The 24,161-nt window shown below is 40.4% G+C and overlaps 1 protein-coding gene across 1 annotated transcript in view; it reads left to right on the plus strand.

Annotated features, from left to right (window-relative positions):
* The first annotated feature begins 7,759 nt into the window (after positions 1-7,759).
* Positions 7,760-24,161, plus strand: part of CDH10 (cadherin 10) — a 98,230-nt gene continuing 81,828 nt past the window's right edge. The window contains exon 1 of the mRNA XM_038770398.1: positions 7,760-8,055. The gene's annotated coding sequence lies outside the window, so the exon portion shown is untranslated. The remainder of the gene's footprint in view (positions 8,056-24,161) is intronic.

Genomic DNA, 24,161 nt, shown 5'->3' on the forward strand with positions numbered 1-24,161 from the left:
TGATAAATGCATTCAACAGCTTGTGATTAGGCTAATGCATGGGGAAATCTAGTCACCAAATTATTTTCTTCCTATGTCTTTTGGGAGTGCATTTCTCCATCTCTCCTCACCCCAGCTGTAGGCATCTTTGTGTCACATCTGGTCCTACCCATCAACAAGCTGAGCTTGATCTTTTGTGAACTATATTGTATGACATTCAATCCTGTGATGATTTTGCCCTGTTTAAAATTCATATTCAGTCATTTTAAAATGGAGGGGCCTTTTTTCCAGAAATATTTTAAAGGAATACACTCCTCTCAATAGTCAACAGATTCGGGAACATCCTTGGATTTTATCTGCAACCACACACTCTTCTTTCTGCAAAATCATATTGAGAAATTTACAGAAATGTAGCAATTTTCCATAATAGATTTAACCTTCACTTGAATTATAGTAGTATCTGTAACTACACACAATAAGATTACAATCCATCTGTTTGTATTCATTTTGGAAGATTCTTTTCATAGCCATTCAGGTTCTAAGCCTGGCTCCGCCACCTATCCGCTGTGTGAACCTGGACAAGTCACTTAACTTCTCTGTGCTTCGGTTATCTCATCTGTAAAATGGGGACTGAGACTGTGAGCTCCATGTGGGACAAGGACTGTGTCCAACCTGATTTACTTGTATCCATTCCAGTGCTTAGTACAATGCCTGGTACATAACAACTGCTTAATAACTCCCTTTGCTCTTCTTCCCACCGCCAAGCCCCACAACACTTATGTACATATCTGGAATTTAATTTATTTTTATTGCTGTTTGCCACCCCCACTCTAGACTGTAAGTTCTTTGTGGGCAGGGAATGTGACTGTTTATTGCTATATTGTACTCTTCCAAGAGCTTAATACACTGTTCTGCACACAGTAAACGCTCAATAAATATATTGAATGAATGAATGAAGGATATACCACTATTTTATTTTTATTGAACTTCTGTTCATATCAACTTACATGTCCCAGCTATTTAAGCACTATCTCATGGATCCGGAAATCGCTTACAGATAGGAGGAAGAAGGAGAAGTGGATATGTGCCTCCTCAAATTGTTAACCTCTAGAGGACAAGGATCATAGCTACTAATTCTCTTTTACCTTCACATATTAGAACAGGGCTCAGTATGTGCTCAGCAAATAATAGCAATTGAGGGGTAACTGTTAAATGACCATATCTATTAATTCTCTTGTACTCATATAATTAGAACAGAGCTCTGCACCCTATAGGTGCTCAGCAAATAACAGCAATTGAAGCAGCCTGGTCTAGTGGTTAAAAAACAGGGCTGGGAGTTAGAAGGACCTGGGTTCTGATCCCGGCTCTGCCACTTGTCTGCTGTGTGACCTTGGGCAAGTCACCTAACTTCTCTGTGCCTCCGTTACCTCATCTGTAAAATAGGGATTAAGACTGTGAGCTCTACGTGGGACAGGGACTCTGTTCAAACTGATTAGCTCCTATCTACCTCAGTGCTTAGAACAGTGTTTGACACATACTAAGTGCTTAATAACACCATAATAATAATAATAATGGCATTTTATTAAGCATTTACTATGTGCAAAGCACTGTTCTAAGCGCTGGGGAGGTTACAAGGTGATCAGGTTGTCCCACAGGGGGCTCACAGTCTTCATCCCCATTTTACAGATGAGGGAATGGAGGCACAGAGAATAATAATAATAATGGCATTTTATTACTATTATTGTTATTGATAACTTCTACAGGATCATATCTATTAATTGTCTTGTACTCTCATGTACTAAGAACAGTACTCTGCACCCAGTAGGTGCTCAGCAAATAATAGCAATTGGTAACTTACTTGCGAAGCAGCATGGCGAAGTGAATAGAGAACCGGTCTGGCAGTCAGAAAATCGTGGGTTCTAATCCTGACTCCTCCACTTGTCTGCTGTGTGACCTTGGGTAGGTCATTTCACTTCTCTGTGCTTCAGTTACTTCACCTCTAAAAGGAGGATTGAGACTGTGAGCCCCATGAGGGACAGAGACTGTCTTTGCTTGTAATCACCCCATCGCTTAGTACAGTGCCTGGCACACAGTTAGCACTAAACAGATATCACAATCATTATTATTAACTTCTAAATGATAGATAATTTATCATATTTTCCAAACATACAAAAGCAGCAAATTGCCAGAACCTAGAAAACCTTAGACAAGGAGCGGTAAAATCCATATGGCTTTGTGGAAAATGAAACCTCTCAGACAAATCCGATTTCCTGTTCTGGGAGCAGAACCAGTGGGGCTGGATCATGGATAGCCTTATGAATCTGTATGTCAGCTTGCTTCCATTATGCCCAAGAGGAGAATCAGGGTTGGATACATTTTGACTTCTGAGAGGCTGCTGATTTGATCCCATGTGACATACAAGTCAAGACACCAAGAAAATATGGTTCAGATCGTATTACTGTGTGATGAGTGCACAACTGGTGATAGGGTCTTTCCTAAATAACAGTTATCAGTAGTTTAGTGTCAATATGGGGTTGCTTCTAGGTAAAATAATTCCATTTGAAAGGCATAGTTTCTATAGGCTTTTTCACTAACTACAACAGGGTTGGTGCTGAAATCTGGCATGAATTAGACTCTGTTTTCAGTAAATTCCACATTGTGGTATTGAGAAAACTTGAAACTGTTATAGAAATCCAAGTTGGTAGGATTTATAAATAGTAATAATACCACTACCAATTTTTTTCTTTGCAGAAAATGACTCTCCTTCTAGGCCATACCTTATTTTAATTTCATGATAGTCTTGTGAGTTAAGGTGGGGGGTGAGAGATGGGGAAACTGAGGCACACAGAGCAAGGTCATTGAACTGAATCAGGCAGGACCTGATCTGGGGCTGGAATACCTTGGCCTGGCCTTCGTCCAGTAGGCTGGAACCACATTATTTGAATTAAAATTTTCCATTCATTTTTGAATGACAGGAAGTAGCAATTCTTAAATCAGATCTGGTAATTGACTAATGTGCACTATCTACATGAGAAGGTCACCTTTATTAGTTCATTATGGTATTTATGAAGCAATTCCTGTGAACCTAAGCACTGAGCTGATCACTGGGATAGGTATAAGATTATTTGATCGGCAACTAATAGGTGGACATGAAACACTTAGTATGGGACATTCCATCTAGCAGGGCTCTCAAATATTATTATTGCTACTATTCAGGGGACAGCTAAGGTCCCGTGTTTCCTGCTCTGTGGAATAGCGTGGCTTAGTGGAAAGGGCACGGGCTTGGGAGTCGGCGCCATGGGTTCTAATCCCGGCTCTACCACTTGTCAGCTGTGTGACCTTGAGCAAGTCACTTAACTTCTCTAGGCCTCAGTTATCTCATCTGTAAAATAGGGATGAAGACTGTGAACGCCACATGGGACAACTTGATTACCTTGAATCTACCCCAGCACTTAGAACAATGCTGGGCACATAGTAAGAGCTTAACAAATACCAGTATTGTTATTATTATTATTATTTCAGGGAGCCTGGAACTTCCATCCAGCATCAACCTCCCAGGATCAAGAAAATTGGTTCTAAGAGTAAGCATTGATGAAATAGTCAGAATAGTAATAGTATTTCTTAAGCACTTTCTATGGGCAGAGCACTGTACTCTGATGAAAGATCCAGGATAAAGATTCCACCCATCAGCACTCATCTGTACTCCACTATTAGCTGATGGCAGACACAATATACTTCTTTTGGCTGGCAATTACCAAGGACAGCAAGCTTATGAAGGAGACATTTTATTCTATTTCATTTTAAACAATCACTCTGTTACCCACTTTGCCCCTGTTGTTCCTCCTGCTCTCACTATATAAAACATCTTTTTGTCCCTCCATTATTTCCTTGAAGATGGGAAGAGTGGGTTTGGCTGTTTGTGTACTGTCCCAAGGACTGATTAGAGAACTCTGGAGTAAATACATATTCAATAACTACCATTTATTGATTGAATGATTGATTGGATAAAGTCATCCTCGGAGAACAGGCTGAGTGACATTGCCACCTAGGGAGCTATCAGCAGCAAACTAAACCTAATTGGAATGGAGTTAGCAGCAGCAAACTAAACCTCATTGGAATGTCATTAATGTTGCACCAGTTTTAAGGAAAATCTGGTTCCACACAAATCTACTTAGTCCACGAGGGACAGTCTGGCTTGGGACACCTATAATTTACAACCGACCCCCCCCAAAAAAAAAAACCACAAAATAACAAAAAACAAGCAAAATACTACATTGTCTTAGTAGAGTACTTTTTTATACCAAAATTTGGAATGTCAATATATAAATAGCAATCTGGAGCGCTGCTCTAGACCTCAAATAAAGCTGTTTTTTTTTTTTCTTGAGAATCCCAGGAGAAAAAGCTCTCATTAATCATGAAGGAAAGGCCTTGTGGCTCCAACCAATTTGGCATTCTGAATTTGCAATGTTTCCATTAAAATGTTCCTTTTGCACAGTATAGGCCAGGTGGGTATATGTCTGCTGCTAATCGCCCTATTTTTTTCATAAATCAGGGCAAAGGGAAGGAGGATATTCACCTCAAGTGTTATTATTCTAAAAAAAACCTTGATCAGACTGTGAAAAGGGTAATATGTTAAAGGAACACATCGCTTGCAAAATCAACAGGAAATCCTAAACATTAAATCAACACAGCCTGCAGAGTGTAGGCTTCTTGGGCCCAGTGAACATGTCTTTCCCTTCTGTTGCACTCTCCCAGAGCTAATAATGATAATAATACTAATAAATGATATTTGTTAAGCAGCATGTCCTAGGGAATAGACCCCAGGCCTGGGAGTCAGAAGGAACTGGGTTCTAATCTCAGGTTCACTACGTGACTGCTGTGTAACCTTAAGCAAGTCATCTAACTTCTCTGTGTCTCAGTTATCTCATTTGTAAAATGGGGATTAAGACTATGAGCCCCATATGGGACAGGGACTGTGTCCAACTAGATTAATGTGTTATCTATCCCAGAGCTTAGAACAGTGCTTGACACATAGGAAGCACTTAACAAATACTATTATTATTAATATTATCATTAAGCACCAGGGACTAAGCATTGTACTAGGTGGTAGCCTATATACAATAGTATCAGATCAGACACAATCCCTGTCCCATTTGGGGTTCATGTTGCAACCAATGATGAATAAATACCATGACTACTACTAGGTTCTGATCCATATTTCTCTACAAAATTAATCCAGCTTTAGAAATCAGAGAAAATTCATAGTTCAGGCATGATTTCCAGAGTCCAGTTAGTCCATTTCCCCTCACCCACCCAACTTCTGTCCAGGCAGGACTTCTTTCTATTCAAGCTAGGAATGACTCCAACCTTCTGGACAAACTTCTTTAATGTGACCCAAGAGGTATTTCAACCTACTGTAATAAATCACAGTCACAAGTGATGGGAACTTCAATCTTCCTGTGATGAAGGGAAACCCACACCTGCTCTAAATGATTCAGGTAAATACCCTTGAACCTTGGCAAGGTCACAGTTTTAATTAGGGTAAGCAGTGTTGTCTATTGGAAAGACCACAGGTCTCAGAGTCAGAGGACCTGGGTTCTAATCCCCCTCCATGACCCGTCTGTTCAGTGACTTGAGCAGTCACTGAACTCTTGTGCCTGAGTCACTGAACTCATTTAACCTCTTGCCGCAGTTTTCTCATATTTAAAATGGGCATTCAAAACCTGTTTTCTTTCCCACTTGGCTGTGAGCTGCATGCAGGACAAGAATGTGTCCAATCTGATTATCTTCTATCTATCCCCCTGCTTAGTACAGGGCTTGGCACAAAGGAAGCGCTTAATAAATGACCACAATTTGCATTATAACTCCTGTTAGTCTGGGACTGTGGAGATCCATTTTTTTCTCTAGACATTTTTATCTTTCCTGATGTTACTGATCTACTGTTACTCTTTTCTTTCTCCTACCCTCTCTAGATTGTAAGCTCACTGTGGGCAGGGAACATGCCTGTTTTATTGCTACATTGTTCTCTCCCAAGTGCTAGTTAGTACAGTGCTATGCACACAGTAAGTGCTCAATAAATACAAATGAATGAATGAAAAAGAAGGAGCTCATTAAATACTATTGACTTAACTGATTGACCCCATTTGATTAACAATACTAATAATAATGATGGCATTTATTAAGTGCTTACTATGTGCAAAGCACTATTCTAACCGCTGGATTCAGACTAAATTCCATCTGTCATATTTACATTTACCTCACTGCTTGGGCCATAGAAAGTCCTGAATGTGTATCATAACTTTGGCCTCTGAGGAAGTCATTCTCCAGTTTAAAATTCATTCATTCATTCATTCAATTGTATTTATTGAGCATTTACCGTGTGCAAAGAACTGTACTGGATGCTTTTGCTTTGAAGGAAAACTCACTAGATGTGAGAGGCAGCAACATGCTGTGGGCTGTCAGATCCCACAACCTGTCACTGTTCCATCATTCTGCCCTGGGCTACACAGAAAGAGCACGGGCCTGGAAATCAGGAGACCTGGATATTAGTCCCAACTCTCCCACTGACCTGCTGGGTGATCTTGGGCAAGTCACCACCTCTCTGAACCTCAGTTTCTTCATATTTAAAATGGGGATAAGGTATCTCTCTCTCTCCTTAGCTCTCAGATTGTGAGTTCTATGTGCGGCAGGGTCTGTGTCATTCTGATCAGTCTGAACTGACTCCTGCTTTACCACAGTGTTTGAACCAGAGTACCCACTCAATAATACCATAACCAATCATCTGGACGTCAGGATGCACCATACACAGCATGTAGCCTAATTGTACATTTACCAATCTCCCTTCTAAATGAAAATTTTAATTGCTGGCAGAAAAATGTAAAAATGCCCAGTCTTTTATGGAGCAATACTGACATCCTTTGACTTAATCTGGGTGAGTTTTGCCTTAGTAAACCCCCAAAACAAGCTGGGCATGAGGGTTTATACACCTCATCGACATCCCTGCAAATAGATTGGGGCTCACAGTACTCAAGTAGGATTGTACTGGGTCCAATTTGGGTTTAAGAGACATCAACTGTTGCTGACTAAACCTGTGAAAAGGATTACACCTCCTGAGTGAAAAATCACAAAGTAGAGCTTTGGTGCTTATCAGGAATATAACTAACGCACAAACCGAGAGAGGTAAAAAAAAAAAAAAAGCAATAAAAATAAAACTAGAAAGATGATAACCTGAGATGTCATTTAGTTTCCTGAGTGGCCCCTGAGAGACAGAGAGAGCATACCTTTGGGAGAGGCAAAACCTGCCTCAGGTAGAGTTCCAGGAGGTAAGGAAGAGAGGGCACCGGCAAAAAGGGAATGGTGAGATTCTAAACAACGAGACATCTCACCAAAAACCAAAATAAACAAACCAAAACCCCCAAAAGAATCTCTTGGGCTACATATCCCAGCTGGGTGTCATCTAACCTAACAGCCTGTGTGTGCATTTTCCAGATGCTTCGCCTAATGGTTCTGCAGTCCTCCTGAGCAAAAAAAGTAAATCTATTAAAAAAAAAAATGCCAACCAAAAGCAGTCGTGTTTCACGATTTTCAATTCCACCCTAAATGGATTAGCGGAGGCTGATTACCTAGGATTCTGAACACAGAGAAGCATTCTATCCATCACTAGGGGGAGGGAAATGTTTAAAAAAAAGTGTGTGTGCCCCCTCCTACCGCATTCACTTGCAAATCGCTGTGTATTGGGCAAAGCTTGCTCTTCCCCAGTCTCTAACCTTCCTCTGGCAAGGGCTGCAGTTTAAGCAGAACCTCTCCATCTCTCTGTGTGCGGGGAAGGGTTTTTTTTTTTTTATTAATCAGAAGCTTCGAATGAAAGCCAATCAGAGGGAGACATCACCCGTTCGCCTTGCTTCCCCGGCGTCCAGAGTTTAAAGTGATGCTGAGAAGATAAGCCTGAGTTAGATTCAAGTACAGTCGGTCTTAGAAAATAAAGGAGAAAGCAAACAAAACGGGGAGAGAGTGGACACATCTTCACTGTTGTTGGTGGGGGAAGCTACTTCCATTATCCAGAAGCAGAATAAAAAGGTAGGCGTCTTTCCTATTTTTCTCCTGAGGATTTGTATTTCTCTGCTGCTAGAAAGCATAGTTTGAGTAAGAATTAAGGCAAAAAATATTCTGAAAGAATCAACTTTGGAGACTGGGGGGGAGGCGGGGGTTGGGGATAAGGAACTAGCTGGAAAGAGCTGATGCTGTATTTCAGCTTAGAGAGTCACTGCTTGATTGAACTGTGTGTTTTACTGCAAAGAGGTTAAAATCCATTTGTTTTCCAAAAGGTAGTGATGCTTTGAAGAACGTAGCAGCAGAGTTTCTATTTTAGTTCCAGTTGAGGTAATATTAGGTGTGGAAGGTGTTTATTTCATTAGGATGGAAGCCTCCAACTCACCTTTATTTTGAGAGCCAGTTATAACGACTGTCACCATCTCCCTCTCTGACTCTCAATTCAGACCACATTTCTTTACATGTCATATAGGGGAATACGCTACACTCCTGTATAGCTCTTAGGCATGGTTCATAACCCATGGTTGTGATTTGATCGTCTGCATACAGAAAAGGGAAAGCTTAGAGGGATGAGCTATTGACCGTAGAGAGCACACGACTTCTACTTATATGAAGTAGACAGACATTCATGGAGAAGAGCAAAGGCACTGTCCCTCTCTCCCCCTTTCAGAACTGAGACTAGAATTAACGAGAGAGAAAGAAATAGGGAGAAGAGACATGAACTATATCCTGTCAGCAGTTGCAGCACTTATTGTCCCTGCTGCAATAAAATCCATATTTTATGTGGTATTAAATTAATGCAGCCCATTGCAAATCTGGAGGCATATTCCCACCAAGTAAGGACTGATAGCATTATCAGCCTCAGAAATTGTGATAGATCAGGATTGTTTTCGATCCTAAACGGCAACTGGGCAAACCTCCAATCTCTTTACTGTTATACCAAAAAAAAAAAAGTCTACACGTGCAATCATGGACAAGTAGCATCCAGCATTTTAAAACTGACCTATCATCTTTGGCTTCCACACAAATGGAGCTGTTTTCTATAATCTTCATCTTCCATTCCAGTAAAAGCCTCTCTATTATCCCAAACTGAACATCCATTACATCTAAGATGTTTGGAGGTTCATTATTATTTTTTTCTTTTCTTTTTTTTTTTGGCTCTGCAGGCTTTATATTGGGAATGAGCTACCCATCTTATGCTGACAACAGGCTTTATATTTCTATATTTAAATTACCAGACTTTGCCTTGGGGAAAGAAAAAATGTAGATATAAAGCTTTTTCATGATAGGTGAGGCTCCTTGGAAGTATTTGATGTGACCTGGCAAAGTGAGCATTTCTAATGATAGAACTTTCTTGATTACATCATGCCCCTATCACATAGGGTTGTTTTTCTATGGGTTTAGGAAAGAAGGTATGTATTAGGGGGATGGTGGAGCAAAGGTGTTGTCAACTTGTAAAGATAAGCTTTTTCCCCTCCAGAGTACAGAAAAGTAGCTCATAGATATTCAATGTGGCAGGCCCAGGCTGATAAATAGTTTGGGGACCCAACATAAGCTGCTAATCATGCCAGTGCCAAGGGAATGCTTCCAATTCAAATCCCAAATCCACCCCCATAAACAAGGATGTCAGGGAGAAACTTGCCTGTGCTGTAATTGTGGTTAAAATTCCCTTGCCAGCCTAGTTTCACAGATATTTTGAAGAAGGACCATGGGCTTGGTATTCATTACAGATAAAGCTGCTTTGTTTAGAGTGCCTGGTGCTATCAAATTGACTTCTCCGGGGAATGTGCACTGTGTGTTTGCAGTCACTGCTTCTCATTGCATTTGGGCCATTTTAGCAGCCTAGGGAAATGCCAAGTGACTACTTGGAGACCCCAGAATGATGACACATAATGGCACACACAGGCATTCGCACACAAATGACAACACTTGCTGACAGAACCTGTCAGAAGGTTTCATACAACAATGCTTTTAGGAATAACTTCTAAAGGTGCATCCTTCAAAAGAAAATATACATATATATAAAGAGACAGAGAGAAAGACAGAGAGAGAGAGAGAGAGACGGAGAGAGGGAGGGAGAGAGAGAGAGAGAGAGAAAGAGAGAGAGAGAGCACAAATCTTATTCGGTTTTCACATAGAACAACATTGCCCTGAACAAGAAACGCTAGCTGAAGGAACTTCCTCTACAGTAAAAGAGGTCTGATCCCATCTTGCCTGTTTAAAAAAAAAAAAAACAAAAAAAAACCCACTCTAGGAAGAGGCCATTCAAAAAAGAATACCAACTTATCTGATTCCCAGGAAGTCATCTTCCCATCCCAAAGGGACTTCCCTGGGAAACAGCAAGTGTGACAGTGTATGTCTCATCTGGGAGATGGCTGGGCAGATGACTTATTTCTTATGCCTCATGCAGATTTGCAGCTGTGAGGTAACTGACGCTTCAAGATCATGTCATTTCATAGCTTATCAAGCCACTAGGTTGCAGCATTGGTGCATAGAGTGTCTTAAATACTGCTGATTCAACATCAAAGTGAAGCACGATTATTATCCTTTCATTCACATTACCACTGATAATGATACATAATAAGCAATCAATACCCATTCAGAAATCATTAGATCCAGAAACTCAATAGACCCTTTCAGGTGATATCACTTTAAATTTGAGACTGGTTGGGGGCAGCAAAATAAAAGAGGAAGTATGTGCTAAACAGGAGAAATTCTACTTCATATTCAGCTAACTATATTTTTTTAAAAAAGACAAAATAGAAAACTTATTTTTCATTTTGGGTTCTGTGCATTTGAACAAGTCATTTTTGGCCAAACTTCCTTTTTAATTAATTAATTAACCTCATTATATCTACCAGCCATGAATCATAAGGTTTGACCCCGAAAATCATAGAGTATGAAGAATGACCTCGTTCTTTTTAAACTACAGAACTGGGCAAAGATAATACTGATTAAGCACTTTGACATATCCATCAGGCACAATTCAACAGAGTTATTCAAGAGGGGGAAAAAAAGCCCAATTCAGAAGCAATACTGCAGTTCTTTAGTTCATTTTGATGAAGGGCATCAGAGAAAAATTCATTTTTCCAAGCCTAGATTAATGGTTATAAGCAGACCCATAAAAAATTGCATTGAGCTTGTAAAAAAAGAAGAAAATTAATAGAAGTGTGAATTCTGAAAAAAATATTTTAGCAAATCAAACGTTTCCCCTCCTGTGAAAGATGCATTCTTGATTTCTTGTGTTGGATGTCTAGCAAGGATTCTATTTTCTTTCCTAAATGTAGCTCTTAACTGACCAGTAAGCAGCACGAGGGCCACAGAATTTTGATACTATGTTTGCTGCCATAAAACTTAAACTTGAATGGTTTCAACCTTTAAAAATAGAACAACATTGTCCAATCAGTGATAAGCAGTATCTGGGCTTTCATCACCTTCCACCCCCTGCTTCCTTCACTGCATTATCCTTATTTCTCTCATGGGGTGTCTCTCTGCAACTGGAATGGGGTCTTTAAAGGCACATGTAGATTGGTTCCATTTGGTATTTAGCAAATTTCTTCTTCTCGATCCTGCTCATAAGAAGAGAGGGGCATATAAATCAATGTGCATAGCTCTACCTCCCAGTCTTCTAAGGATGCCCCTGTGAACATGGGTCCTACTATGGTGGCCAGAATAATGTCTGTTCCTTCTCCCTCAGCCACCTGCCTCTCTAAGCAACTGCAATGTACATGTCCAAATAGCCATCTATTCTGCCTTCTCAAGTGTTCTGGCTTCACAATTGTATTTTTTTTAACTTCACCAATAGCATCTCTTGAGCATCTTCTTTATCCAGAGTTCTGAGCAAGGCACTTGGGAGAGAACATTAAAGATAAAAAAAAAAAAAAACCACCACACAATCCCTGCCCTCAAGGAGATTACAGTACAGTATGGGAGACAGGGACAAATTATTTCTAGACTGGAATAAAGGAGAAGGGAAAGGTAGATTGATTAATTAATTACTGCTAAAAGAGTAGAGCCCATAGTCTGATAAGGATGTAGTATTTTAGGTGGCCAACTGCAAGTGCATCAGAGCGAGATGGGAGTTGGGAGGATATGACAAATGACTTAGGAAGAAGAATTTTAATTGGAGAATGTGGAGGCTTGAAACAGTTGCCAACATATCCTTCCTCCTGGTAAATATATTTAAAATAGTTTCCCATGTCCCTCAGTGCAGAGAGAGCAACTTGTAAGGCATATAAGCAGTAGTCATTGTCTCCGCTACAAAGGTTGGGTCATAATAGAGTGCTCTACACACAGTAAGCATTCAATAAATATCAATGATTTACTTATAAATGATGTATATTTATGTCTGCCTAGACATAAATTATTCATATTTATGTCTCCCCCTCTAGACTATATGCTCATTTGGGGCTTGCTTGCTAACTCTGTTGTATTGTAGTCTCCCAAGCACATAGTACAATGTTCTGCACCTAGTGAGAGCTCACGGAATACCATTGATTTATTGACTGATTGCTTAAATTACACTACCTGATGAGAGGAAAGAAAGATCCCGTGACGAGAGGAAAGAAATAAAGTTTCCATGGATCAAGAAGGCGCAGACCAATAGGGGGAGTCAAAGGAATGTAAAAACCTTTAGCGATGTATTGGTAACATTAACTGGCAATCGTCCTCCTTTTACAGCTCTACCGCAATGTGGAAAACTTTCCCTTCATTTTCATATTTTTTTTTAATTCTACGCAATTCAGAAGTCAAAAATAACTTTGAATCGTGCTTCACCCAGAATGAAAGGGAGAAAACAATAGTTTCTATGATGCCAAATCCTCAAAATAAAGATTTCCGACATGGGAGAAGAGTCCCAGATTTTTCTGAACTCGCCCTGCTTGGTAGTCAGAAAGAACCACTGCAAGAATGGAGTTCCCTTCCTAAAATACTTTCTCACCTTCCATTTATGACGTCACCCTCTATGAAATCGTGCTTTTTGTAAACTTGGAGATTTTACTGCTGGCAGAATATTCTCTGCCATATTAGAGATTGGATTTATTGCATTACCCCATTTTAGAGCCTTGATTAGAACATAAAAAGCATGACATGGCTCAGTGTAGCTCGAAAAAATCATGATATGAAATGAAAGCAATCTCTGTAAACCCAGCAAATATTTTAGTGCCTGCACTTTTAAAGAATAAAGGGTTGTTCCTGATGCAATTGGGTACTCTTATGAGAAACGGAAGCTGAAAATGCAATATTTAGTAGCAGTACTTTCCCCAAGTGAACAGAAGGTAAAATATGTACAAATCAGTGTTCTTCCTCAGATGCCCAACTAAGCATTAATAAAGGTTAAGAAATCTCTGTTTACCTAGAAGAACAAAATGAACACTGAAATAGTTATGACCTAGCCTTCATTTTGAAAACTGATGAAGCAAAATCTTTTGCCTATTTCCAGGGAACAAATAGATTCCTATATCATCTGGTACTGCAAAAACAAAATGTCACCTTTGTTGAGCTTTTGTAAATGAAAACTGGTATAGAATTAGTGACACTCTATCACAGATGAACTAGGAAGTGGGTTTTGCTTTGTGCGCTTTTCCCAGAGAGTCTGTGAACATGGGAAGCCACAAGCCTGAATCCATTACTCTTCAGCAAAAGTGAAAAACAGAGTTGAATCATTCCGTGGACAGTAAGGAGAAGAATAGTAATTGTGGGTTTGTTAATTGCTTACTAAGTGCCAATCGCTATTCATGCCCTGGGTTAGATACAAAATTATTGGATTGGGCACAGTTGTGACCCACTGAGGGCTCACAGTCTAAGGGGGGGGGAGAAGACACATTTATTCCTCATTTTATGATCAGCACCATTGCCTAGTGGTTAGATCACAGGCCTGGGAGTCAGAATAATAATAATAATAATGATGGCATTTGTTAAGCACTTACTATGTGCAAAGCACTGTTCTAAGCACTGGGGGGAAACAAGGTGATCAGGTTGTCCCATGTGGGACTCACAGTCTTAATCCCCATTTTAGAGACGAGGGAACTGAGGCACAGAGAAGTTAAGTGACTTGTCCAAATTCACACAGCTGACAATTGGTGGTTGGGATTTGAACCCATGACCTCTGACTCCAAAGCCCATGCTCTTTCCACTGAGTCACGCTGCTTCTCTAAGGTTCTAATCCTCACTCTGCCACTTGCCTGCTGTGTGACCTAGGGCAAGACAGTTAACATATCTGGGCCTCAGAGCTGTCATCTGTAAAATAGGGATTAATTCTCTGATCCCCATGTGGGACATGGGCTGTGTCCACCCTGTGTCCAACTGTACTACCCCAGTGCTGAGTACAGTGCCTGACACAGTAAGAACTTACCAAATACCATAAAAAAAAAATGCAGAATTGAAGGAGACTGACTAGTTAAGTGGTTTTCCCAAAGTCACACATGTAACAAATGGTGGAGTCAGGATTAGAACCCAGGGCTCCTGTACCCAGTTATGTATTCTTCCCACTAGGCCATGCTACTTCTCATGACCAAAACACTCCCTTTCTCTTATGAGTAGCAAATATTTTTTGTTCAATTACTCAAACCACTACATCAAACATACATACTTCTTCCATATCAACAACACAGACTAATCTCATAAGTACAGTGAAACACCTCAAGTCTACTGAAAAATATCAGGCAAATTCACAAGTCATATTTGTAAGGGACATGCTGTTCCACTGAAAGTGAGACAACAAAGTTTTCAAAGCCACTTTTCAAAGGCTAATCATTTTGTGTGGAAATAGCATTGTAGCTTGAATAGAAAACTGGAAATTAAAAAAAAAACACTAATGGGCTTTCATCTTCATTTATTAACAACTAAATTTTCTACCTTAATTCTCTACCAATCCTTCATCCGAATTTTTCAGTCTGTAAGTGAGGACAACGGGAATGAGGTGTTGAAGCATGTGTCTGGTGGAAAAAATACATGATTCAGAATCAGAAGACCCTGTTCTATTAACTGTTGCATGACCTTGGATGAGTAACTTAACTTCTCTCAGCCTCAGTTCCTCCATCTGTAAAATGGGGATAAGATATCCGTTCTCTCTCCCTCTTAGACTGGGAATTCCATGTGAGACAGGGATTGTGTATGATTTGATTTCCTTGGATCTCCCCCAGGGCTTACAAATGGTAAGCAATTAAATACCGCAAGTATAAATTAAATAATCAGAAACTCTAAAAATCCGGTAATATGTTGTCCAAAAAATGCCTCATCACTTGGTGCATTTCCATTATGTTTCCATTCTTCGGCAGAGGTAGAACACGTGTGCTGGTTACCTCTGCGGGGGATCAACATGCCTTTCCAATCCCGCCAGCACACTAGGTTTAGGTCCAAGGTCTTCTCCCTCCCAGATCTGTGCTCTTTCCACTCACAAAGTTACACTGTTCCTTGGTTGGTCATGCACTGTACAAATATCCTGCCTCTCCCCTACTTCTCTGCATTATCTACATTTTAATTGGGTTGTTTCTCTGCCAGCTCAAAGTACAATTATTATATTTTTAAAAGAGCATCAATTTAGGCAAGCAAGTAGTTTCATCACATCATTAAAAACAGGAGAGGTAAACAGTGTATGTTATTCAATTTCCATCCATTTTGATAACCTTGTTTTGCACGTGCTTTCGCATTAGGATTTATTTGAGCATTGTAGACTTGAAAGGTGTTTTGGTGCTAGGGCAGTCTTTCGATAGGCGCTCAGTCTAAAAGCAGAACAAACTCCATGGACAGATTTATCCCGTGTTCATCTGGCTTTCTTTATCTGAAGAAAGAGTTGCTCCCTTTGGATATGAACCAGTGTGGAGTAGAGGATAGAGCCTGGGGGTTAGAAGGACCTGGTTCTAATCCCAGCTCTGCCACTTGTCTGCTGTGTGACCTTGGGCAAGTCACTTAATTTCTCAGCCTCAGTTACCTCATCTGCAAAATGGGGATTGACTGTGAGCCCCTTTTAGGACGAGGAGTGTGTCCAACCTGATTAGTTTGCATCTTCCCCAGTGCTTAGTACAGGGCTTGGCACCTAGAGCTTAACAAATACCATAAAATGCCACAAAACAAAATAGATAGTTATTTTGCCTAAATAAGGTTTTAGACAAGGATTCTTCCATTTATTTCAAGAATGGTGTCCATGTTTCCCTCTAGATTAATTTTCCTGTGCTTTTTTAGTTTGACAGAGGCATTTCTGCCCATATATTTAGAAAAAACTACCCCAAAATAGCAATGCCAACATTTATATTAATCATGTAATTCATTTGACACACCTACCTCATTTGAAGAAGTATTTGCATGTGTGATCTCACACTGTCTTGCAATTTTGGCATAGTTGCAAAAATTACATAGTTTCCCAATTTAATTCACTCATTCATTCAATCATTTTTACTGAGCACTCGTGTGCAAAGCACTGAACTAAGCACTTGAGCGAGTGCCATATTTAAGCCAGGTGAATGGATTGTTCAAGAGATGATTTTGAATGCTTGCAAAAGTTCACTGGATCTATGCATTGAAAAATTAAGAAAAAAATCTTCGAGATCTTGTGAGATGTAGCTTTCAGAGAGAAATACAATCAGACATTATTATTAGTATCACTGAGCACTTAGTGTATGTCAAACCTTTTGCTAAGCATGGGCATAAGATTTAGAATATTTAGATCAGACACAGTGTCTGTCCCACAAGGGGTTTACAGTCTAGGAGGAAGGGAGAACAAGATTTTATCTCAAATTTACAGATGTGGAAGTGGAAGCACAGCAAGGTTAAATGACTTGCCCAAGGTCACACATCAGATCAGTGGCAAAGACAGGATTAGAATGTGGGTGTCCTGTCCCCAAGCCTGATGATCTCTCTGCTTGGCCACAGAACTATCAGCACTAACAATAAGAATGAGGCCTTCTTTGGATGGCATTTTGCAATTTTTTTAAATTTTATACTATTGTATGTTAAGTTCAAATCCATGCAAAGTCATTATCAGTAAAAAAAAAATCCCTTTGAATCAAAGCACACTAAATTACACATTTCTTTTTTAGAAGAAGTCTTCCACAGCATGAGCACATAACTGTTTATTTCTTCATAAAGGTTGGCAGATAACTGATACCCACTTAACAGCTGGAAAAAGTGAATCTGGGAAGTGAAATCACTCTCTGGAAGCTACAGAGAGCCCTTGTATAAGCTAGTGAATGAAAGGCTCTGAATGCTGGAGAGAAGGGTGAGAAAAAAATGCTGTGGAAGGTGGGTGGGAGAAGGGAACCCACAGAATTTTGTTAGCTATAGAAAGTCAGTCATGGGCAAAGAGTTAACCATTTTTAAATTTCCTACAGGAAAATGTCTTTGTTTTAAAATCAGAGGAATGACAATAGGAAAAGGAATTTTGCACAGAGCAGGGCATTATAGAAATAGTCCCATTAAAATCTGGAGCCCTAAAACTCTTGAGAATCATTCAGCAATTTATATTGCAAGCAAAAAAAAAAAAAAAAAGGTCAGGGAACTGCCAATTGCCAATGTTTAAGACAAGGCACTTTACAGCAAAGTCAGAGAAACTGCAGGCATTAAGTGCCTCCGAAATGCAGAGATTTCCAAAGAAAGGAAACAATTTAAATGTGTTCTAATTTCCAATATAATTTCCAGTCCTTATTTTCATGGTAATAGAGACATTTCATTCTCTAACCAGTGTTTAAACTTCATAGAAATAGTTTCAAAGTTAGGTGAAATTCTTGTCAATATAGAAATTAATCTCTAGGGGATTCATGTCTGGGGGTTAGGTGAAGTCAGTGGATAGATTAGGGAGAGGAAGCTGGATTTTATGGAAAGGGTGGTGGATTTTGTTCAACAAGTGAGAGGAGAGGTACAGAGAGTATTTGGATTTTCACCCTTTATTCACCCCTCACTCATCCCCGTAACATTTATGTACATATCAGTAATTTATTTATTTCCATTAATATCCGTTTCCTTCTCTAGACCGAAAGCTCATTGTGGGCAGAGAATGTGCCTACCAACTCTGTTATATTATACTCTCCGAAACACTTAGTACAATGCTCTGCACACAGAAAATGCTCAATAAATATGATTCATTGATTCATCAGGTGGGGCTTGATGGGTTGGATACAAAGGAGGCAATTTAGGAGGTCTTTTGGGGTGAAGGGCAGTGAGATCATCAAGAGGGAAACAGAGATTAGATTGTTCCTTGGGTTGTGCAATCTGCTCCTTCTAGGCAGGGTAGGAGTCACCAAAAACTCAGAAGGGTTGAAGGGTTGGTGGGTAATGGCAGAGAGTGTCAAGAAGGCCACAAAGAAACAAAAAGCCAAAGCAGTTCACATAACTGGTCAAAATGGTATTTCCCAATCAATCAATTGATCCATTGTATTCACTGAGCACTTTCTGTGAGCAGACCACTGGACTAAATGCTTGGCAGATTTACGGTATAGCAGAGTTGGTAGACACACGGGGCTTATAGTCTAGAGCTTTCTTCCCAAGCTTTCACCTGTTGGGCTTGGGGATGACCCTGGAGGTCTCAGGATGGGTGACCAGGAAATGGGGTCCAGGATGGGAGCCAGTGGCGTTGGTCCTAGGTTCCTGCTTATGTGGATAAGGGCACAGGGCTTCTCCTGAAAATAGTGGGGAAGCAGGATCCTGTAGGGTCAAAGTAGCTGCACGATCACTTTATAATAATAATAATTGTGGCATTTGCAATGCACTTACTATGAAGCAGCATGGCTTAGTGAATACAGCAGAGGATAGAGAAAGACCTGGGTTCTAAGCTCTGCCACGTGACTGCGACTTGGGAAAGTCACTTAACTTCTCTAGGACTCAGTCACCTCATCTTTAAAATGGGGATTAAGAGTGTGATCCCCAAGGGGGATAGGGACTGGGTCCAATCTGATTCTTTGGAACAACCCAGTGCTTAGAACAGTACTTGGCACGTAGCAAAAGCTTCAAAAGTACCATACTTTTTATGTGCAAGGCACCGTACCAAGTGCTGGGATGGATACAAGCATACCGGTCAAGCAAGTGGCGGAGCCGGGATTAGAACCCATGTCCCAGGCCCCTGTTGCTATCCATTATGCCATACGAGTTCTGCATGATCCACTTCATCCTATGGGGGCCTAGAAAGAGAAAAGGACAGGACTACATCTAGATAGCATAGGCTCTTCTTGCCGATGAATTCCCCAGACCGATTAGTCCAGGACTCTGTGCTCAGGAGCGTTGACCGACCCTGAGGGGACCTTGACATCCGACTGGGGGCTGGAGTCACTGCAGCCAGTCCGAATCGAAGATCAAGATCGGGTCCAGAGCAATGGGGAGTCTGAGGACTTGCCCCTCCAAGAACTGGGTTTCGCTACTTAGCTGTGTATTACTTCCTGCCATGTTGATTTTGTCATTTATCATCGTTTTTTCTTTCTCTGCAAATATTCTGTGTGTCCATCTCTCCCTATTCGGAGTATGAGCCACCCGGGACTGGGCCTTGGTCGGTTTCCCTGTAAAGTCCCCAAAACTTAGTGCAGTGGTTCTCACATAGTAAGCACTTAATAAATATCACCGCTACTAATTTTCATTCATTCGATCATTTTTATTAAGCACTTACTGCCTGCAGAGCACTGTACTAAGTGCTTTGGAAAGTACAATATGAAAATAAATAGAAACTTTCCCTGCCTACAGGGAAAGGGGAAATTGAGGTGGTCAACAGTTCCAATCTCTGGGGATCTAGGCTCTCTAGACTGTAAGCTCGTTATGGGCAGGAAATAACGTCCACTACCTCTCTCCCAAGTGCTTAGTACAACTGCACATAGTAAGTGCTCAATAAATACCACCAATTGATTGAGTGTAGCATATATCCTTGTGTCATGGGAAGCAGCTTGGCCTAGTGGAAAGAACACAGCACTGGAAGTCAGGTTCTAGACCAGCCTTGCCTGCTGTGTGACTGTGGATGAGTCCCTAAACTTCTCTGTGCCTCAGCTTCCTCATTTGTAAAACGGAGGTTAAGTACTTGTTCTCCCTTGCTCTTATATGGAAGCCTGTACTTGGGACAGGAACTGTTCTGGATTTCATTATCCTGCATCTGTTCCAGTCCAAAGAGTAAGCACTTAACAAATATTTCAATTATTATCATGGCTATTTACTATTATATTTAAAAGCTTACTTTAGGGGATTTAAGTAGACTTTTCATCTCAGTGTTGGAGCATAGAACAATACCATAAGTTGGATTTTTACATTATTCCTACCTAAAGATTAATTAACATGTAACCCAGGAAAATAATTAATACATAAATTGCTTAGAGGATTTTTAAAATACTGGATGTCATTGCAGCCTTTATAAAAATGCCACATTTTATGTTGAATAACTACTTTATATGAAGAAACCAATAATAAAAATCAAGTGGATGCACTATTAATTAATGCTGTATTCACCAAAAAAAGTACTTAAAGAAAAAGCAAGAACTGCTGCAAAAAAGACACTGCTTTTGTCAAATTAAATTCATGATGGGTAATTATGGGTAAGAAAACATTTGAGAAGAGAGCCCTTGCACTTTTTCTTTCCCATAGATTGTCCTCAGAAAGCAGACAGGATTGTACCACCCACATTAAGGAAGATATATACACATCCCAAATCTACAATGGCAAAACAGGGTGAAACACTGAGACAGAAATCAATTCCTTAGGCAGCATATTTACTAGATATATAAAACAAGTACCTTAATATAGAGCTGTGTATATTACATATGTATATTACGTATATAAATCCCTATATTATGGTACTTGTTCAGCAATTACTATGTACCCAGTACTGTTTAAGTACTGGGGGTTGATACAAGTTAATCAGGTTGGACACAGTCCCTGACCCACATGGGCCTCACACTCTCAATCCCCATTTTACAGATAAGTAAATTGAAGGCCAGAGAAGTTATGTGACTCGCACAAGGTCACTCAGCAAACATGTGACAGCGCCAGGATTAGAACCCAGGTGCTTCTTACTCCCAGGCCCATGATCTATCCCCTAAGCTATGATGCTTCTCTAATGCAATGATACAATTGCAATGATACAATGGTGGAAAAGAAGAGCCACTCAAGAAGAGCAACACATCCTTTGGGACACTGTTAGAGTGAGGTGGCCGTGACAAATCCGGCTCCAGACCAAACTCAAGGTCTATAGGGCTGTAGTGATGTGCGACCTTCTCTATGACTGTGATACCTGGACCACACACAAATGCCATGTCCGACTCCCTGGGAAAGTCTGGCACTTTCAGAGGGCTATGCTCAAAATCAAATAACAAGTCAGCAACAGGGAAAACAAATTCCCAGAATGAAGTCAATCTCCTAGCAATGAAACTGGACTGAAGCAGGCTGCACTGGATGGGTTATGTGAGGAGAATGATGTTCAATCAAAGGGTTGCTCCAGGTGGGCAGGGAACATGTTTGCCAACTCTATTGTTTTATATTCTCAGAAGTGCTTTATACAGTGCTCAGCAGGCAGTTAGCACTCAATAAACACTCCTGCTCCACTGATTTTTAAGGTGGGCTGAAATCTGAAACAAGCAAGGAGAGCAGAGGACATTTGAAGGATACAGTAAAAACAAAGATCCATGCAATTCGGCACTTTAGCTGAAAACTGGGAGTCAGTTGCTAAGGAGAAAGTAGTTTGGAACATTATATTCAAGGGTGGAGCAGAACCAACATTTATACAGCTATAATTCTATTTAATCTGATGGTATTGACACCTTTTTACTTGTTTCCTTTTGTTGTCTGTCTCCCCCTTCTAGACTGCGAGCCATTGTTGGGTAGGGACCATCTCTATACGTTGCCGATTTGTACTTCCCAAGCGCTTAGTACAGTGCTCTGCACACAGTAAGCGCTCAATAAATGCGATTGAATCAATGAAATGCAGAGGCTGTGGGTTCTAATCCAGCCTCTGCCACTTGTCTTCTGTGTGACCTTGGGCGAGGCACTTCATTTCTCTGTGCCTCTTACAGATGGGGATTAAGAGTGTGAGCCCCACGTGGGACAGGAAAAGTGTCCAACCTGATTACCTTGAATATACTCCAGTGCTTAGAACAGTGCTTGACATACAGTAAACACAACCAATACCACTATTATTATTATTATTATTATTATTCTGGAGCAAAAGCTTTATACAAATTGTGAGTTGAAAAGGCAAAAGCAAAAATGGCTTCGAGTGCAGGCAGAAACAAACATGACAACTCAACAACCAACAGCCTTTTTGGATGCATAACATTGCTGTGATTATGGGCCCCACACTAACAACCATTTGAGTCACCCTTCCACACCCAAAGCTGAATTTCATCATCAATAACAGCAGTAATTTTGAGCTTGTCATATTAGTAGTAGTAGTAGTAGTAGTAGTAGTAGTAATAGCAGCAGTAGTATTGGAATTTTAAGAGCACTACTGAGTGCAATTATTGTTCCAAACCCTTGGAAAGAAAATCAAGAGAAGGAAAGAGCAAGACACTTTTCCTGCCCGCAAGGAGCTTACACTCTGACAAGGGGAGAATAAACCATTCCCATGTAGTCAGTTCAGAATGAGTATAAAAGGAATTATAAATCTCATATAGCTGCAAAAGGCAGCTCATGCATTGCTAAGATTTGGGAAACAGATGACTGGTTGGACAAGGCTTGTTAGGAGGACGTTGGATTTTAGGAGGGCTTGGAAGGCAAGGATCTGGAGGCTTTGTGTGTGAAAGAAGCTCCAGACCCTCAGGACAACATGAGTCTGGATGGGAGGTGGCTAGGATTTTGAATAAATGACAAAAATGATCTAATATCATTAAAAAGAGAGTGATGGGAAGCTGGGACGAGGGGAGAGTTTAGGAGGTAAAAGGACAACTTTATACCTATTTCTTTATTTAGATGCATTTGCTTATTATATGTATGTATTGCTTTCAAAGTCTTGAAAATAAGAGTTTCTGACATTTTGTTCTTAATATTGTAAAATTTGGTTTTGCTTTCCACTCATGACCTTCCTTCATACAGAAATCCAAATCAGAAGTTTTTCACTAAATTGCAAGTTTGCCCAGACTTTAGTTTAGATTGATTTCAGTATTACAGCCATGTCTTAAAATGGATCTTACTCTCTCAAATGTACTTTTCCACCGAACAGAAAAATGTGCATGTTTTTAAATGAAACATTTCCCTACCTAAGACGTTCAGGGGTTCAAGGGATAACAAACATGTCAAATTAGGCACTGCAGTGCCCAGAACCTGTTAAGAAATTAATATTTTACCTCAAATTTCACTCCACTTTGCAATTCCAATCAATCATATATATTTGAGTGCCTACTCTGTGCACTCTACCAAGTGCCTAAGAGAGTCCAAAGGAATTAGTAGATATAATCCCTCAGTTCAAGGAGCTTACACTCTCCTAGAGGAGAAAGACAGCAAAACAAACTATAAGCAGGGCGGGGGAAATACAAGTTTAAAGATATGGAAATCGGCTGCACGGGTCAGGGAGTGAAAACCCATGGGCTTAGGTGATGCAGAGGTTTTTGGATATGCACTATTAGGGGGAAATAGGATGAAAAGATGAAATATTGTTCAGGAATGGCTTCCTAGAGGAGATGCAATTTCAGAAGGGGTTTGAAGATGGTGGGAGCAGTGCTCTGTCAGATAGGAAGCATCAGCAAGGTGTTGACAGAAAGAAAGATGAGAACCAGGAACGGGGGTAGTTTGGCTTGAAAGAAGCTGAGTGTGTGAGCTGGGATGTAGTGGGAGACAAGTGAGGATTATAGGGTGGTGGAAGAGTTGATTAGGTGCCTTAATGCTGATGATCAAGAGTTTCCACTCCTTAATGTTCTTTGAAAATTGGTCCAGGAACATGCCTACCAAGTCTGTGGCACTATACTCTGCCGAACACTTCGGTCAGTGCTGTACACGCGATAACTGCTCCCAAAATTGCACTGATGGATGGACTGAAGAAAGAATGTATGCCCTAAGAATGAGAATGGAGTTAAGCGTTTTAGAGGACCTTTGTGGGAAGCCGAATATGGGATGGATGGATGATGCTTAGCCTAGTTTGGTATTTGGTAGGTCACAAGGACATCAAATAAATCAACAAAATGAGGTTCCAGCACCTATTCCTGGGTATGGATTAGCCCGTGTTCGTGTTAGAATGACCCATT

The sequence above is a fragment of the Tachyglossus aculeatus genome, chromosome X3 (genome assembly GCF_015852505.1).
Source record: "Tachyglossus aculeatus isolate mTacAcu1 chromosome X3, mTacAcu1.pri, whole genome shotgun sequence".
NCBI classification, from domain to species: domain Eukaryota; kingdom Metazoa; phylum Chordata; class Mammalia; order Monotremata; family Tachyglossidae; genus Tachyglossus; species Tachyglossus aculeatus.